Below are 16,661 nucleotides of genomic sequence, written 5' to 3'. Positions count from 1 at the left end.
AAATATGTGGTACCAGCACTATGGTTGCCCTGCTCAATACTCGCTGCTGGCTAGGAATGCGCTCGCCGAGTTGTTTCATTGTAGGGCAGGAGGACGCTCTCTCTTGACCTTTCTTGTAAGAATTCTCTTCACCGATGAAGTTTCCTTTACATTTCGTGTAAAGCAGGATGTAAGCGATATGCTAACGGCTGCTGAGAACCCACACTGGCAGAGGCAGGTTGAACGTACGGCTAATTTGATTCCACTGGACGTTTCTCTGGGTAAACTCAAGGTGAGTTCCGACTACCCAGAATGGATTTAAAGTATGACATTGTTGCAGAACATACAATGATATCGAATGAATCACTTCAGTGCAGAAGTCCATCTACCAGCGAGCATAAACGTCTATTGTAGAAGATGATCATTTCGTACGCTTGCTGCCATACACCGAGTTTTAAAGAAATTTTTATGACCTAATCATTTTTATTTTTTATGTTGTTGTTGATGATGTAATTTTGCTTGTTATGACCTTAAAAGCTTGATGTGAAATTGTTATTAAACAGTGCTTATTCTTCAAGCCCCTGTTTTACAGATCCGTTCGTTATTTGACTAGCGCTTTCGTTACAAGGCTCAAGTAGAAACAAGACAAGAACTGCTACTGTAGTTCAATAGCGAATCATACTTAGATGTCACGTCCTTTACCTTCCATGTGATGTATCGGTCCAAGTCTGATTAGTATCGGTTTTAATCTTGCCTATTTTACGCCGCTTATGTAAGCAATCTCCCTTAGCTGCTTCAAGCAGGGGCGCCTGATCAACGTGGTGCAACAGGTCCGTAAAACAAAATTAAGTTCCGCGTATGACAGCAATCCGTTGCATGTTCAAAACATACAAACCCAAGTTTAAAACATTGTTATTTCTCAGGAACTATTAATCGGATTTTGATGAGTGAAACTCCTCTGAAATCGTCTATTCCGGAACTACGACACCAGAAACAGAAAATACTATAATTCTGATTGTAAAAGGAAGCTGATGCGAAGATCTCTTTAAGTAATACGTGTATTAAAGGAGATTATAAGAAATTTAGTGAAGACTTTTTCAGAAGTCACTTGGTGAGGACGGAATTATAATACTTCAAACGGTGTGGGAAATACCTGATGTAATAACTTAATCACACTGCGCACTCCTATCCAGTATTCCATCTTATCGGATAATTATTGTCTGAGGTGGCATAAACCTTAGAGCTCCCGCAAAGTGAGAAGTCGTCGGATCCAATTTACTCCTGTGGTGAGCGCGAAGTTCGTCCGCCACGAATATCGAAGGCGTACTTTCATCATTCCTCTTTCAAACGAGAGGTCGATGGTGGGCAATGTCTTCATTTAGCCGAGATGTTTAATTTTGAAATTACAAAGAAACTAAATCCAATTCGTTGCCCATGTCTCTCCACACTGAGCATCGATTTTACTGATATTTTAAACCTTATGTTCAGTCTATACTAATCAAATGATTACGAGCGATCGTTGATCTAGTAAGGCTACTATTTTAATTATATACATTAGCCACCACTATTGGTTAATTTCAAACAAAGCCTTATTCCTAACACAACGTCGTTCCAACTAAATACAAATGACATCATAAACATAGTATCAGGTAACTATGCTCACAGCTGTTGCCAAATTACGCATGCAGAACTAATACGTCATTCTGCAGTCGCGCGCATGAAGACTGACAATGGCGAGTTCATACTTTTTCCTATGCACAGGAATACAACAAAACAATGTGATTTATACCGAGGTGAGAAACCTCCTAATATCGTGTCCAGCCTCCTTTCGCCAGTGTAGTCCAGTAACTCGGCGTGGCAGGTACTCAACAAGTCGTTAAAACATTGAGCCATGCTACGCCTACAGCCATCCATCATACCGATAGTGTTGCAGTTGCACGATGTTGTGCCCTAATCGACCACTCGATTATGTACCACAAATGTTCGATGGGAGTTGTGTAGGGCCGTAAGGGTGACCGCATCATTCATTCAAATTGTCCAGAATGTTCTTCAAATCAGTCGCGAACAAGTATGGTCTGGTGACAGGAGGTAGTGTCATCCATAAATGTTCCATAGTTGTTTGGGAATAAGATGTCCGTGAATGGCTGCAAATCGTCTCCAAGTACCCGATCATAACTATTTCTAGGTAATGATGTGTTCAGTTGTATCAGAGGACCCAGTCCACTCCATCTACACACAGCCTACACAACCTACACCATTATGTAGCCACTACTAGCTTGCACAGTGACCCGTTGACAACTTTGGTCCACAGCTTCGTGGGATCAGTGCTACATTCGAACCCTACTATCAGCTCTCTTCAACTAAATGTCGAAGCTCACCTGTCCAGGTCACAGTTTCCCAGTCCTCTAGGGTCCAATCGATATGGTCAAGAGAACAGGAGAGATGCAATAAGCGATGTCGAGCTGTTAGAAAAGGCACTCGTGTCGGTCGTCTGCTGCCTTAGCCCTTTACCGCCAAATTTCGCCGCACTGTTCTAAAGTATACGTTCGCAGTACGTCCCACGTTGATTCCTTCTGTTATTTCACGCAGTTTCCCTTATCTGTTAACACTGACAGCTCTAAGCAAAAGCCGCTGCTCTCAGTCGTTCAGTGGAGGCCGTCAACCACTGCGTTGTCCGTGGTGAGAGGCAACACCTGAAATTTAGTATTCTCGACACACTCTTGACACTGTGGATGTCCGAATACCGAATCTCCTAATGATTTCCGAAATGGAATGTCTCATGCGTCGAGCTCCAACTACCGTTCTGCGTCCGAAGTCTGTTAATTCAAGTCGTGCGGTCATAATCACGTCGGACACCTTTTCACATGAATCATCTAGTATAAACGACAGATCGGCCAGTACACTGCCTTTTCATACCTTGTGTACGCGGTACTACCTCCTTGAGTATACGTGAATATCGCTATCCCATGACATTCGTTGTCCGCAGCTCGTGGTCGTGCGGTAGCGTTCCCGCTTCCCACGCCCGGGTTCCCGGGTTCGATTCCCGGCGGGGTCAGGGATTTTCTCTGCCTCGTGATGACTGGGTGTTGTGTGCTGTCCTTAGGTTAGTTAGGTTTAAGAAGTTCTAGGGGACTGATGACCATAGGTGTTAAGTCCCATAGTGCTCAGAGCCATTTGAACCATTTTTTTTTTTTGACATTCGTCATCTATGTTGTGGACTGACAAGACAGCCAGTCCACAGTGACGGGTAACCGAAAGGCACGCGTTTAATTCACGCAGGCTTGCTTAAGTCTGAAACAGGATACGTAATGAATGCTATAAAGAAAAGTACGTAGCTGCTGGAATACTTAACTTTAATCCATCATTTGTATACAGCATTCTGGATGATACAAGTGAGACTCTCTCTAGATATGGTTAATGGCGCCTTGCTAGGTCGTAGCCATGGACTTAGCTGAAGGCTATTCTAACTGTTTCTCAGCAAATGAGAGAAAGGCTTCGTCAGTGTAGTCGCTAGCATAGTCGTCCGTACAACTGGGGCGAGTGCTAGTAAGTCTCTCAAGACCTGCCGTGTGGTGGCGCTCGGTCTGCAATTACTGACAGTGGCGACACGCGGGTCCGACATGTACTAATGGACCGCGGCCGATTTAAAGCTACCACCTAGCAAGTGTGGTGTCTGGCGGTAACACCACAACCTAAGTGTATGTTTAGTTTTCTCGACGACATATTGGCGTCATACCTCATGATTTCCTCTTTATTTTCTATTTCAAGCACGATCTTACATCATCATATGTACACATGAGATGTCTGTTTGGTTCAAGATGGTCATTATCGGTAAGTAATGAATCTTATTAAAATAATATATAGCATAAATTGAATCACGACGTCTATTAATCGATTAAAAAATGCTTTCACGTCAAAAAGAGGCTGGTCAAGTACGTTAGAAAACGGACATTTTAACAGACTATCCTAACATAGCGCAGAGTGTGAAATATTATATTAGTAAACTGTGTAGTCTTAGCGCTCTAAACATAGCTGAGACTAAATGCAATTTGAGTTTCAGTAAGTGGAGCTGGCAGCACTGAATGTGTACAGCGACAGCCCAGAGAAGTTAGCGGAGTCTGTGTCACTTTGGGCAACTGCTTTCTCATTCTGGAGAGCTGTTCCAGCCAGCGGAGGGCGGCAGTGTGGGGTTGAAGGATTATGATCACACTAGTGATTCATCTCCAAAGTGCGATGTGGGACGGAGGGGGCGGTAATTTGTGGAAGTCTGCGGCGCGGCGCGGCCGGCAGATGGAGCGCCTGTGCCTGGTATTGAGTTGGCCGCGGACGGGAGGGGCTTAATAGCCGCGCTGTCTCTGGAGAACTGGCACCCTGCCCATCGTCCGCCGTCCGCCGTCCGCATCGCCTCCTCGCCGTCTCTCCCAGTACAGCCTGTTGCACTCGCAAACGGATAATGCTTACAGTCTGACAGCAACGAAATTTTTACTGAAATTCGACATAGTTTTAACATGCACTCTCCAAGTAAGGATACGTTCTTGAAGGAGGTGCTGAACTACAAATGTTATTTCTAATTCTAAGGACACAACGGTTGCACATTCAGTACGGTTGTCTCTCTATCAAAGACGGCGTTATTGAATCAAGTTGAAGCAAATGCTGTGATTTAGTACATGTTGCCAAGTTATGTAAAGATGACAAAGCAGTTTGTGTCCATTATGGAAAAATTTGTCATTAAAACCGTAAACGTCCGAACTGTCGGCATCAACAAACTGAAGGGAGCCCATGAACAAGACGGAACAGGAAGCGCACCGAGACTGGGAAAGTCTGTGGTACGTAACAGCGGTATTAGAGAGGATCTCCAGGACTATTATGACTACGCTACTGAATAGCCAAGCCTCTGACAAGGAAGTAGAAGAAAGAAGTTGCAAAATTCATCTGCTCATAATCCTGAGAAATGTCTGACTGCTTGAATGTGTAAGCAATAAGAAAACATGTCTCTGTGAGCGCAGTAGAAGTGAGTAACAAAATTAATATTCCTGTACTGGAGGACGACGGTTCAATCCCGCGTCCGACCAACCTGATTTAGGTTTTCCGTGATTTCCCTAAATCACTTCAGGCAAATGCCGGGATGGTTCCTTTGAAAGGGCACGGCCGACGTCCTTCCCCATCCTTCCCTAATCCGATGAGACCGATGACCTCGCTGTTTGGTCTCTTCCCCCAAAAAATCCAACCCAACCCATCCTGTACTGGTTCCAGTTAGTCAGTCTATCACAAAATCTTGTGGAGGTCGAGATCTTGAAAACCGGACGGTATCTGGAAGAGCCAAGAAAGAGAGGAAATTTTGCAGTATTGCCGCATGTGACAAGCTAACATACATTGGACTAAGTATGGCTGCCAGGTGATGGAATTCCTGAGACCATCTGAAAGCGGGACAGCCGCATACAAATCTCGCGGGATTTTAAGGAAAGTTTAAGAATAACCCGTCTGGAGGGGAAAAGGAAATAACTTATAGCGCTCAGGCACGTAACGAGACACGCCCATTCTGGGGCGACAGGTAGAGTTTCCCTATGGATGCTTAACCAAACTGGTCAAGTCAAAGACTGAATATTGCGGTAGGTAAGCACCAGATCAATTGCAACTGAACCTATGGAGCGTTATTCAGAAAATGATATGTGGGAAAGTAAAAATCACCTTTTACTTTATCAACCATTAATAACGGTGATAACTGCAGGAAACCTCTTTGTAATGACTGCGCCGAATGTGTCCTTGAAGTGAAACTCCTAGAGGATACACCAGACGAGGAAAATAAAACATACATATTAGGACAATGATACACCCAACCCCGGAGCGAGGGGAAGTCATTCAATTTACACAAGATAAAGAGGCTGTACCCATTTCTCGACTGATTAAGACACTCCACCTGGCCACAGCCACATTTACACCTTTATGTTAAAAGAAACAAAACCACAGATTGTGCCATGATTCGATTATATTAAATGAATGCCTCTTGTGTGAATGATTACCTAATATCTGGAAACTATGTTTTATTTTAATAATAATAAGTCGTAACGATCGTGATCTCGTTACTGACAACGCATATCGATTAATTTGTTGGCTCAGTACTTAACGAAAATTTCGAGAAAATTTCTTGTGCTATAGATTGAAATGTCACAAAGAAAAGTATTGACTTAGTGTATGACAATTTGGATTCACGAAAGATAAGACCTTATGTGGTGTGCGTACTGTAAGACCTTGGGTACACACACCATCAGATTATTTGACTTGTCGCTCTAACAAAGTAGGCGAATGTCAGCAATATGTCTCGTGGTCTTATCGTGGCGTGTTTATCTTCTGACGTTAGGTAAGACGATAGAAATGCCACTTGCATGCTTAGAGTAGCAGATTGACGGTGACCAAATTTAAACAGAACTTGATTAATTTTCATGCACATTTATTAAAATAATAATAGGCATAAACCTTACATAACTTGATTCTGGATGCTATTTACAATTGACAGTCTGAAGTTCCTTTGGTCTTGGTATGTTAGTCTTATTCTCACATATCTCTGATACTTGACAAAAGTGTCTATACATTTCGCTTCATGGCTATGTACAGGAATAAGGTAATCTTATTAGGCACAGACTGAAACTCGACTATAGACTGGTACAGACAAATGCAGACTGGTACAGACTAATGCAGACTGGTACAGACTAATGCAGACTGGTACAGACTGGTGCAGACAAATGCAGACTGACTAATCAGAGGTCTGTACACTCGTTATAATATGTCACGCGTTCAGGTAAAAGGTCCTACGTTAGCAGCAATCTCATTGGCTGCGTTACATATTACTACGCGGATCGGCGGAAGCAGAATTTGGTCCGTCTCTAAGGCACCGCCATCTCGTAGTGCGGAGACGTACGAGCGCTGCACCTGCGCTGTTGTGCTTAGCGGGGCGCGCTCTAGTGGGAAAGTTGTGTACGCGCTGACTACGCGGAACTATGTACACAACAACTTAGATAATGCGACTGATTATGTCGTGACCGTTATTAACAACATAAAGGAAAATATTTGGCTAGTCTCATGTCTGATTTAGCGGGAGCGTTCGACAGTGCACTGTATGTTTGCCTGATTTCTTCGTATGCCTCAGGGTAATGGATGTTTCTGTATTACTTTACTGTAGTTTTGCGGACTACTGTAAAGGCAGAATAATGGAATGGGAAGCAAACAGACACACAGTTGCAAGTAGGGTCTCGAAAGGAAGCCCAAAAGGGTTTCGTTTATGGGAGCACGTTTTTGCTCTATCAGAATTTGACTGCTGCTAATGGTATTTGAAGGAAGTTCATTCATTGGAAGTAAGTTACTATATGTTTCTCTAATCAAAGTGATTATTTTCCAAGACTTCAGAAAAAAAGCTTGAATATCGAGCATCTGACATACTCCTTTTTTTTCAAACAATGTGTTAATAGGAAAAGTTTACAGTAATTTCAAATAAAACGACACTTATTCTACTTAAATGTGAGGAGGTGAGAAATCCAAAAAAACGCTTTACAACTAGGTGTCAACATTAGAAGAAGTGAAACATGAAAATACACTCCTGGAAATTGAAATAAGAACACCGTGAATTCATTGTCCCAGGAACGGGAAACTTTATTGACACATTCCTGGGGTCAGATACATCACATGATCACACTGACAGAACCACAGGCACATAGACACAGGCAACAGAGCATGCACAATGTCGGCACTAGTACAGTGTATATTCACCTTTCGCAGCAATGCAGGCTGCTATTCTCCCATGGAGACGATCGTAGAGATGCTGGATGTAGTCCTGTGGAACGGCTTGCCATGCCATTTCCACCTGGCGCTTCAGTTGGACCAGCGTTCGTGCTGGACGTGCAGACCGCGTGAGACGACGCTTCATCCAGTCCCAAACATGCTCAATGGGGGACAGATCCGGAGATCTTGCTGGCCAGGGTAGTTGACTTACACCTTCTAGAGCACGTTGGGTGGCACGGGATACATGCGGACGTGCATTGTCCTGTTGGAACAGCAAGTTCCCTTGCCGGTCTAGGAATGGTAGAACGATGGGTTCGATGACGGTTTGGATGTACCGTGCACTATTCAGTGTCCCCTCGACGATCACCAGTGGTGTACGGCCAGTGTAGGAGATCGCTACCCACACCATGATGCCGGGTGTTGGCCCTGTGTGCCTCGGTCGTATGCAGTCCTGATTGTGGCGCTCACCTGCACGGCGCCAAACACGCATACGACCATCATTGGCACCAAGGCAGAAGCGACTCTCATCGCTGAAGACGACACGTCTCCATTCGTCCCTCCATTCACGCCTGTCGCGACACCACTGGAGGCGGGCTGCACGATGTTGGGGCGTGAGCGGAAGACGGCCTAACGGTGTGCGGGACCGTAGCCCAGCTTCATGGAGACGGTTGCGAATGGTCCTCGCCGATACCCCAGGAGCAACAGTGTCCCTAATTTGCTGGGAAGTGGCGGTGCGGTCCCCTACGGCACTGCGTAGGATCCTACGGTCTTGGCGTGCATCCGTGCGTCGCTGCGGTCCGGTCCCAGGTCGATGGGCACGTGCACCTTCCGCCGACCACTGGCGACAACATCGATGTACTGTGGAGACCTCACGCCCCACGTGTTGAGCAATTCGGCGGTACGTCCACCCGGCCTCCCGCATGCCCACTATACACCCTCGCTCAAAGTCCGTCAACTGCACATACGGTTCCCGTCCACGCTGTCGCGGCATGCTACCAGTGTTAAAGACTGCGATGGAGCTCCGTATGCCACGGCAAACTGGCTGACACTGACGGCGGCGGTGCACAAATGCTGCGCAGCTAGCGCCATTCGACGGCCAACACCGCGGTTCCTGGTGTGTCCGCTGTGCCGTGTGTGTGATCATTGCTTGTACAGCCCTCTCGCAGTGTCCGGAGCAAGTATGGTGGGTCTGAGACACCGGTGTCAATGTGTTCTTTTTTCCATTTCCAGGAGTGTATTTTGTCGTAATTTTTGACGAATGAGGAAATCTCTTATCTCATACTATTGGGGATACCCGGCTTCGCTTAGGCAGTTCATATGAGCTTGTGTGATAGTTGGAATAAAAGGATAAAGTTAAAAGTGTAAGTGGTAAAGATTATTGAAAATGTATTCCAACTATTTAAAATTCTTGTTTGTAAACAACATTTTTAATTTTGTTATCCGGAGTGTATACATTTACAAATTTTTCGAATTTCTTACTCTAGGCAAGGTACGTAATTTGACCCGGAGGGACGCAGGGGTATTTGAGGTTATTGCTGCAATATTTAAAAGTTTTTCCTTGCGATTTTTTAATTGTCAAACTGTAGGGTCATTTGAATGGAAATTGCAGTGTTTTAAATTGGAATAACAGTTCAGTAGATATCAGTGGTATCCTGGGGACAAATAACTTGTGGCCGGCCGCTGTGGCGGAGCCGTTATAGGCGCTTGAGTCTGGAACCGCGCTGCTGCCACGGTCGCAGGTTCAAATCCTGGCTCGGGCATGGATGTGTGTGATGTCAGGTTAGATAGGTCAAGCAGTTCTAAGTCTAGGGGACTGATGGCCTCAGATGTTAAGACCCATAGTGCTTATAGCCATTTGAACCATTCTGAAAAAATAGTGTGCGCACTTTGTACTTTGCAGTCACAAATTCGGCTTCGATGATGTTATTCGACAGCTGTTTGACGATCATCCTTGTTACATTACACAATTTTGGTGAGTTGAGATTTCTGAGTAATGTATCGCAAATTCAATTTTAAAGCCCGCATCTCGTGGTCGTGCGGTAGCGTTCTCGCTTCCCACGCCCGGGTTCCCGGGTTGGATTCCCGGCGGGGTCAGGGATTTTCTCTCCCTCGTGATGGCTGGGTGTTGTGTGCTGTCCTTCGGTTAGTTAGGTTTCAGTAGTTCTAAGTTCTAGGGGACTGATGACCATACATGTTAAGTCTCATAGTGCTCAGAGCGATTTATTTTTCAATTTTAAGTCGAAAGCAGTGTAATGGCATACCAGGTACTTGCAATAAATTTAGAAATTCTGTTGAGTTGTTCACACTTTCTTCAATGTTTACCATCGTATCGTTCGATTTGTATATCCTTCCTTCACCGAGAGTTTTCTTTTGAAAATTAAAGGTGATATCGTCGACAATATTATTTTTATTTGCCAAAATTGCCCTTGCAAGTAGCCAGTCCGTATTGGCGCAGTTGTGGACAAAGTTTGGATAAATTTGGACGATTAGTTTGTTTTCAGCAGTGGCTATGTTGCTGATATCACTGTTGAGTTTAATGAGTTCGATCGTCTGGGCAGTAGGGTATAGGTCTTGTAAGGGGTCCGTAGGCCGTTACTACACTCCTGGAAATGGAAAAAAGAACACATTGACACCGGTGTGTCAGACCCACCATACTTGCTCCGGACACTGCGAGAGGGCTGTACAAGCAATGATCACACGCACGGCACAGCGGACACACCAGGAACCGCGGTGTTGGCCGTCGAATGGCGCTAGCTGCGCAGCATTTGTGCACCGCCGCCGTCAGTGTCAGCCAGTTTGCCGTGGCATACGGAGCTCCATCGCAGTCTTTAACACTTGTAGCATGCCGCGACAGCGTGGACGTGAACCGTGTGTGCAGTTGACGGACTTTGAGCGAGGGCGTGTAGTGGGCACGCGGGAGGCCGGGTGGACGTACCGCCGAATTGCTCAACACGTGGGTCGTGAGGTCTCCACAGTACATCGATGTTGTTGCCAGTGGTCGGCGGAAGGTGCACGTGCCCGTCGACCTGGGACCGGACCGCAGCGACGCACGAATGCACGCCAAGACCGTAGGATCCTACGCAGTGCCGTAGGGGACCGCACCGCCACTTCCCAGCAAATTAGGGACACTGTTGTCCTGAGGTATCGGCGAGGACCATTCGCAACCGTCTCCATGATGCTGGGCTACGGTCCCGCACACCGTTAGGCCGTCTTCCGCTCACGCCCCAACATCGTGCAGCCCGCTTCCAGTGGTGTCGCGAGAGGCGTGAATGGAGGGACGAATGGAGACGTGTCGTCTTCAGCGATGAGAGTCGCTTCTGCCTTGGTGCCAATGATGGTCGTATGCGTGTTTGGCGCCGTGCAGGTGAGCGCCACAATCAGGACTGCATACGACCGAGGCACACAGGGCCAACACCCGGCATCATGGTGTGGGGAGCGATCTCCTACACTGGCCGTACACCACTGGTGATCGTCGAGGGGACACTGAATAGTGCACGGTACATCCAAACCGTCATCGAACCCATCGTTCTACTATTCCTAGACCGGCAAGGGAACTTGCTGTTCCAACAGGACAATGCACGTCCGCATGTATCCCGTGCCACCCAACGTGCTCTAGAAGGTGTAAGTCAACTACCCTGGCCAGCAAGATCTCCGGATCTGTTCCCCATTGAGCATGTTTGAGACTGGATGAAGCGTCATCTCACGCGGTCTGCACGTCCAGCACGAACGCTGGTCCAACTGAGGCGCCAGGTGGAAATGGCATGGCAAGCCGTTCCACAGGGCTACATCCAGCATCTCTACGATCGTGTCCATGGGAGAATAGCAGCCTGCATTGCTGCGAAAGGTGGATATACACTGTACTAGTGCCGACATTGTGCATTCTCTGTTGCCTGTGTCTATGTGCCTGTGGTTCTGTCAGTGTGATCATGTGATGTATCTGACCCCAGGAATGTGCCAATAAAGTTTCCCCTTCCTGGGACAATGAATTCTCGGTGTTCTTATTTCAATTTCCAGGAGTGTATAACTTTGCACTCGGCACAGGTCGATAGGGCGAACAATCGATTGTTACGTGTTGCGAGAGCGAGTGTCGAGATGCGCCAGAGTGGTTGGCGGGAATGGTGTGTGTGTGTGTGTGTGTGTGTGTGTGTGTGTGTGTGTGTGCTGGCCATTATTGGAATACAGGGTTTTCAAGCGAGAAAGGTGTCACCATCGCCGTGGTTAGACCCCTAATAATAAATGAATACCGGGAAAGTGATGAAGTATCTTTGTAAAAGTGATCAGTAACGTTTCTAATGCCGATATTTAGTTTCGCGTCTACCGCGCCGGCCTAACATTGGATTGCAGTGTTGGATGCAGTGATCGATTTGTGTGTCACGATAATGGCAAATGAAAAAAGCCTGTGCTGAGGTTAGCCGTAATTAGATATGTATGACGAAGGCAGTGGCTGTCTGCTTTTTGTGTTTTGAGAAGAATATAAGTTCATAATTAGTAAAACTGTGTTGGTGTTCCTTATTACCATACATTCAGTATTATAGTATTGAACAGGACGAACTGGAAAGTAACAACTTCCGTAGCAGTCATTTCCGATTACCAGCCCCATTAGGTTCACGGTCATGTTAATAATAATTATTGGGCTGCTACACGATCAGATCAGGTCGGGATAAAAACGGAGGTGTTACAGCCTTCGCCTATTTATGAAAGTTGATGAGCAAAATGTGCTATTGTTCCGCCTTTTTTTTTTTTCTTAGTTGCAGTATTTGCGTGTGTGGCCAGAGTTGTGTTTTTTAAGCATTCATTGATCCCGTCTGGCCGGCCGAAGTGGCCGAGCGGTTCTAGGCGCTTCAGTCTGGAACCGCGCGACCGCTACGGTCGCTGGTTCGAATCCTGCCTCGGGCATGAATGTGTGTGATGTCCTTAGGTTAGTTAGGTTAAAGTAGTTCTAAGTTATAGGGGACTGATGACCTCAGATTTTGAGTCCCATAGTGCTCAGAGCCATTTGAACCATTTTGATCCCGTTTGCTGATGTTGACTTGGGGATAACTGGAAGTGTTTTTCGAAACTCAGCTGATATTATGAGTAGAGCTCCTCCTATTCCTTCAGATTTTCGTCACAAGTCTTGTAATTTTCTGTTCATGGCTTCGAGTGATTTTTTTGTGTGCAATTGTGCCTTCGTCTCAGAAAATAACTTTATCTTGCTTTAGAAGTTCATCTCGTCTAGATGCTCTTGAGATTTCATGTACGGTGAATTGTTCTTCGACTGTTTTCAGCGGCAGTTGTAGGGCGGAATGTGCAACTGTGGGTGCAATTCCGTATGGTGCAAGTGCGGTGCGTTGTATAGCACGTATTTTCGCCAGCAGTAGATTTATTAGAAATGTTTTCCTGGCGCTGCATGGTGCGTTCAAGTAAACAATTCCGCCAGTGTTGTTGCTGATCCGGTCTATGATAACACTGTAAATTTCGTTTTGATTTTCAGTGAGAAGTGGTTTGTTTTGAGCAATGTACCGAAGCAATTCGATAATGTTATAGCTTTTTTTCCTTTGTAATTTCGAAATTTAGCGCAATGATACCGTCTTTTCATGGTGCCTGCATCTTAAGTTGTACTGAGAACTGGTTTCTTATATCTAAACATGTATCTTGTTGGCGAAAGAGTGTTCCATTGAACATGTCGTCTTCAAATTCAATAGTCATTTCAGGTTGAGCTTGTCGGATCTGATACTGTTCGTCATCACTCATACTCTCTTTGAAGGAGTCCCATAGCTTTTTTTAGATTAGATGGGTTACATGTTGCTACAATTACGGCGAATAAGTCTTTTAGTTGAAATGGTTCAAACGGCTCTAAGCACTATGGGACTTAACATCTGAGTTTATCAGTCCTCTATACTTAGAACTACTTAAACGCAACTAATCTAAGGACATCACACACATCCATGCCCGAGGCACAATTCGAACCTTCGACCGTAGAAGCCGCGTGGTTCCTGACTGTAGCGCCTGGAACCGCTCGGCCACAGCGGCCGGCAATCTCTTTGTTCTGGTGTGGCTGTGACTGAGGCTTCTTGTAGTGTTCATTCCCAGTGGTTGTCGTAGTCCTAAGCGTTGGCATGCTTTTCTGTACGTCTGGCATAGGTGATCGTCAACAGTCCCGAAATCTGTGAAAGTTGTTGGTCCTGTATTTTGTGTAGCAACATCCGGAGTTAGAAACACTCGGCGGTGTTACGATGTACGGTGTATACTCGGCTTAGTGCGCCAGTTTTCATAATTCCTGGATGAACTGCTACTGGAATTCCTTGTTTTCGTGGTTGGAAGATTTACTTTTGGGTTCCACGCGTAGTAGGTAGTGATGTGGATAGACAGTAATGTTTTCGCGAATGGATCCGCTTAGCACAGTTGGTAAAAAGCTGTCAATGATGTTAGCTGAGGTGGTTCGCTTGCAGTTTTTATGGCGGTGGCTTTTGTGAAGTAAATTCTCTGTCCGTTCTCCAAATGTACGATTAGGCTTTGAACAGATGGTTAACGTCAGTGTATAGGAAAGCCGAAGATCCGCCACGCTGCATCATTGCTGTTGATGAATCTTTCCATTTGGTACATGAGGATATCGTCGTTTCTGTTTTGTTGTTCGTGTCTTTGGCTATCTGAAATACTGCCATGTCACTGCCTTTGTTCACATACTTACAGACATACCACATGGATTTCACTAAATTGCAGAATTCTATTTTTATGTGTGCATGGAACATTTTGGAAAGTACAATAATGACGGAAGCTGAAGAAATAAAGTAAAATTTGTGCCACAGCCGGGACTCGGACCCGGATCTCAGGGATAATTTAATTGTAAAATGTATTTTGGAAAGTACTGTGTTCTATGTTATTATCCATTGATTATGTATTTCCAGTTGTTAGCTGCCTTGTTTTCGTATTTTTGCTCTGAAGCCACCGTTATTGAGTAATCGTCTTCTGTATTAGGGACAGTCATCAACTCTGGTTTGTGTGTCGTCCAAGTATGGTTTTAGGTAGTTTTTGTGCATTATCTATCACTCATACGTGGCTGATTGGCGTTTAATGGCCCGCATGGACAGTGAACCATGTTTTCACTACTTTGTCGTATAGTTCCGGATCTTTCTGTAGATTGGGAAACTCAGCTTTGCTCATTCTGTCGATATCAGTGGGATGAATCCTGTCGTGTAGCCATATGAGATTGTGCGAGTGAGTGAGTTCGGTTTAGCTATTCGATTGTGTACATCCAGTATCTAACGATTCGAAAGACGTGGTATTTTGTGGTGACTTCAGTAAACCTCACTTGTTTTTGAAGGAAATCTCGGGATATTATGTCGTATCGAAGCATGGGGGCTTCTCCGACTGTTAGTTGTTCTTTGATTTCTGGCCACGAAGAGTTGCATATGAATGTTAGGAAGAGGTCAGGTCGTCCATATTTTCTTATGTAGCTCAGGGCATCTTGAGCGTGTTCTTGCGTGTGTCTCGGACTTCCTATGTAGGCAATGCTACCACTATTCCTACGTCATGAATGTTTCCATCATTCATAATTGCGTCTCGAAGGTGGATGTATTATTCTGTGCATAGTTTATCCTGATTCAGTCTTATGTAAAGCATCCGTTTCGCTTTTATTTTTGTCTACATACCTACCAGCCGCTGCAGGAATAAATGGCGAGTGTTTGGAATGTGACAGTGTGTTTCAATGTCTCTGATCATTAAGCGGTAAGCTTAGAACTCATTGGAAGTGACCCTTTTTGTTTGTTTCTACGTCTATTTTAGGTTGGATATGTTTCTCTTTTAAATAATATCGGTCCTCTCCTTGCAGAAATATTAATGGATATTGAAAGGCATCACATGAGCAGTGTGTCCCTGCCTATGCGTTGCAGTCCTTCTCTTCCTCGTAATACAATTGCACTGAAGCGCCAAAGAGACTGGTATAGGCATGTGCATTCAAATACAGAGATGTATAAACAGGCAGAAGACAACAAGTGTCTATATACGACAAGAAGCGTCTGGCGAAATTGTTAGATCGGTTACTGCTGCCACAATGGCAGCTTATCAAGATTTAAGTGATATTGAAAGTGGTGTTATAGTCGGCACACGAGCGATGGGACACAACAGCTCCGATGTAGCGATGAAGTGAGGATTTTCCCGTACGACCATTTCATGAGTGTGCCGTGAATATCAGGAAAGCGGTCAAACATCAAATCTCCGACATCGATGCGCGCGGAAAAAGATCAAGCAAGAACGAGACCAACGACGACTGACGAGAACAGTTCAGCGTAACAGAAGTGCACCCTTTCCGCAAATTGCTGCAGATTTGAGCATCAACAAGTGTCAGATTGCGAACCATTCAACGATTTTCGGAGCCGAATGCCCACTCGTGTAGCCCTGACAACTGCACTACTCAGAGCTTTACACCTAGCCTGATTCCGTCAGCACCGACATTGGACTGTTGATAACTGAAAACATGTTGCCTGGTCGGACGAGTCTCGTTTCAAATTGTACCGAGTGGATGAACGTATACGGGTATGGAGACAATCTTCTGAATCCATGGACCCTGTATGGCAGTAGGAGACCGTTCAAGCTGGTGGAGGCTCTGAGATGGTGTGAAGCGTGTGTAGTTGGAGTGATATGGGACCCCAGATACGTCTAGATACGACTCTGACAGGTTACACATACGTAAGCACCCTTTCAGATCACCTGAACCCATTCATGACCTTGTGCATTCCGACGGACTTGGGCGATTCTAGCAGGAACATGCAACACCCAAACTTCCAGAGTTGCAACAAAGTGGTTCTATGTACACTCTTCTGAGTTTAAACACTTCCGCTGGCTACCAAACTCCCCAGACATGAACATTATTGAGCATATCAGGGATGTCTTTCAACGTGCTCTTCAGAGCTACCAAACTCCCCAGACAT

General features: G+C 45.4%; 1 protein-coding gene across 1 annotated transcript in view; it reads left to right on the top strand.

The window, feature by feature from the left end:
- LOC126184493 (uncharacterized) overlaps positions 1–16,661 on the top strand; it is a 474,522-nt gene that overhangs the window by 393,083 nt on the left and 64,778 nt on the right. The gene's annotated exons all lie outside the window — the stretch shown is intronic.

The sequence above is a fragment of the Schistocerca cancellata genome, chromosome 4 (assembly GCF_023864275.1).
Source record: "Schistocerca cancellata isolate TAMUIC-IGC-003103 chromosome 4, iqSchCanc2.1, whole genome shotgun sequence".
In the NCBI taxonomy this organism is placed as follows: Eukaryota; Metazoa; Arthropoda; class Insecta; order Orthoptera; family Acrididae; genus Schistocerca; species Schistocerca cancellata.
This window is presented reverse-complemented; position numbering and strand designations above follow the sequence as displayed.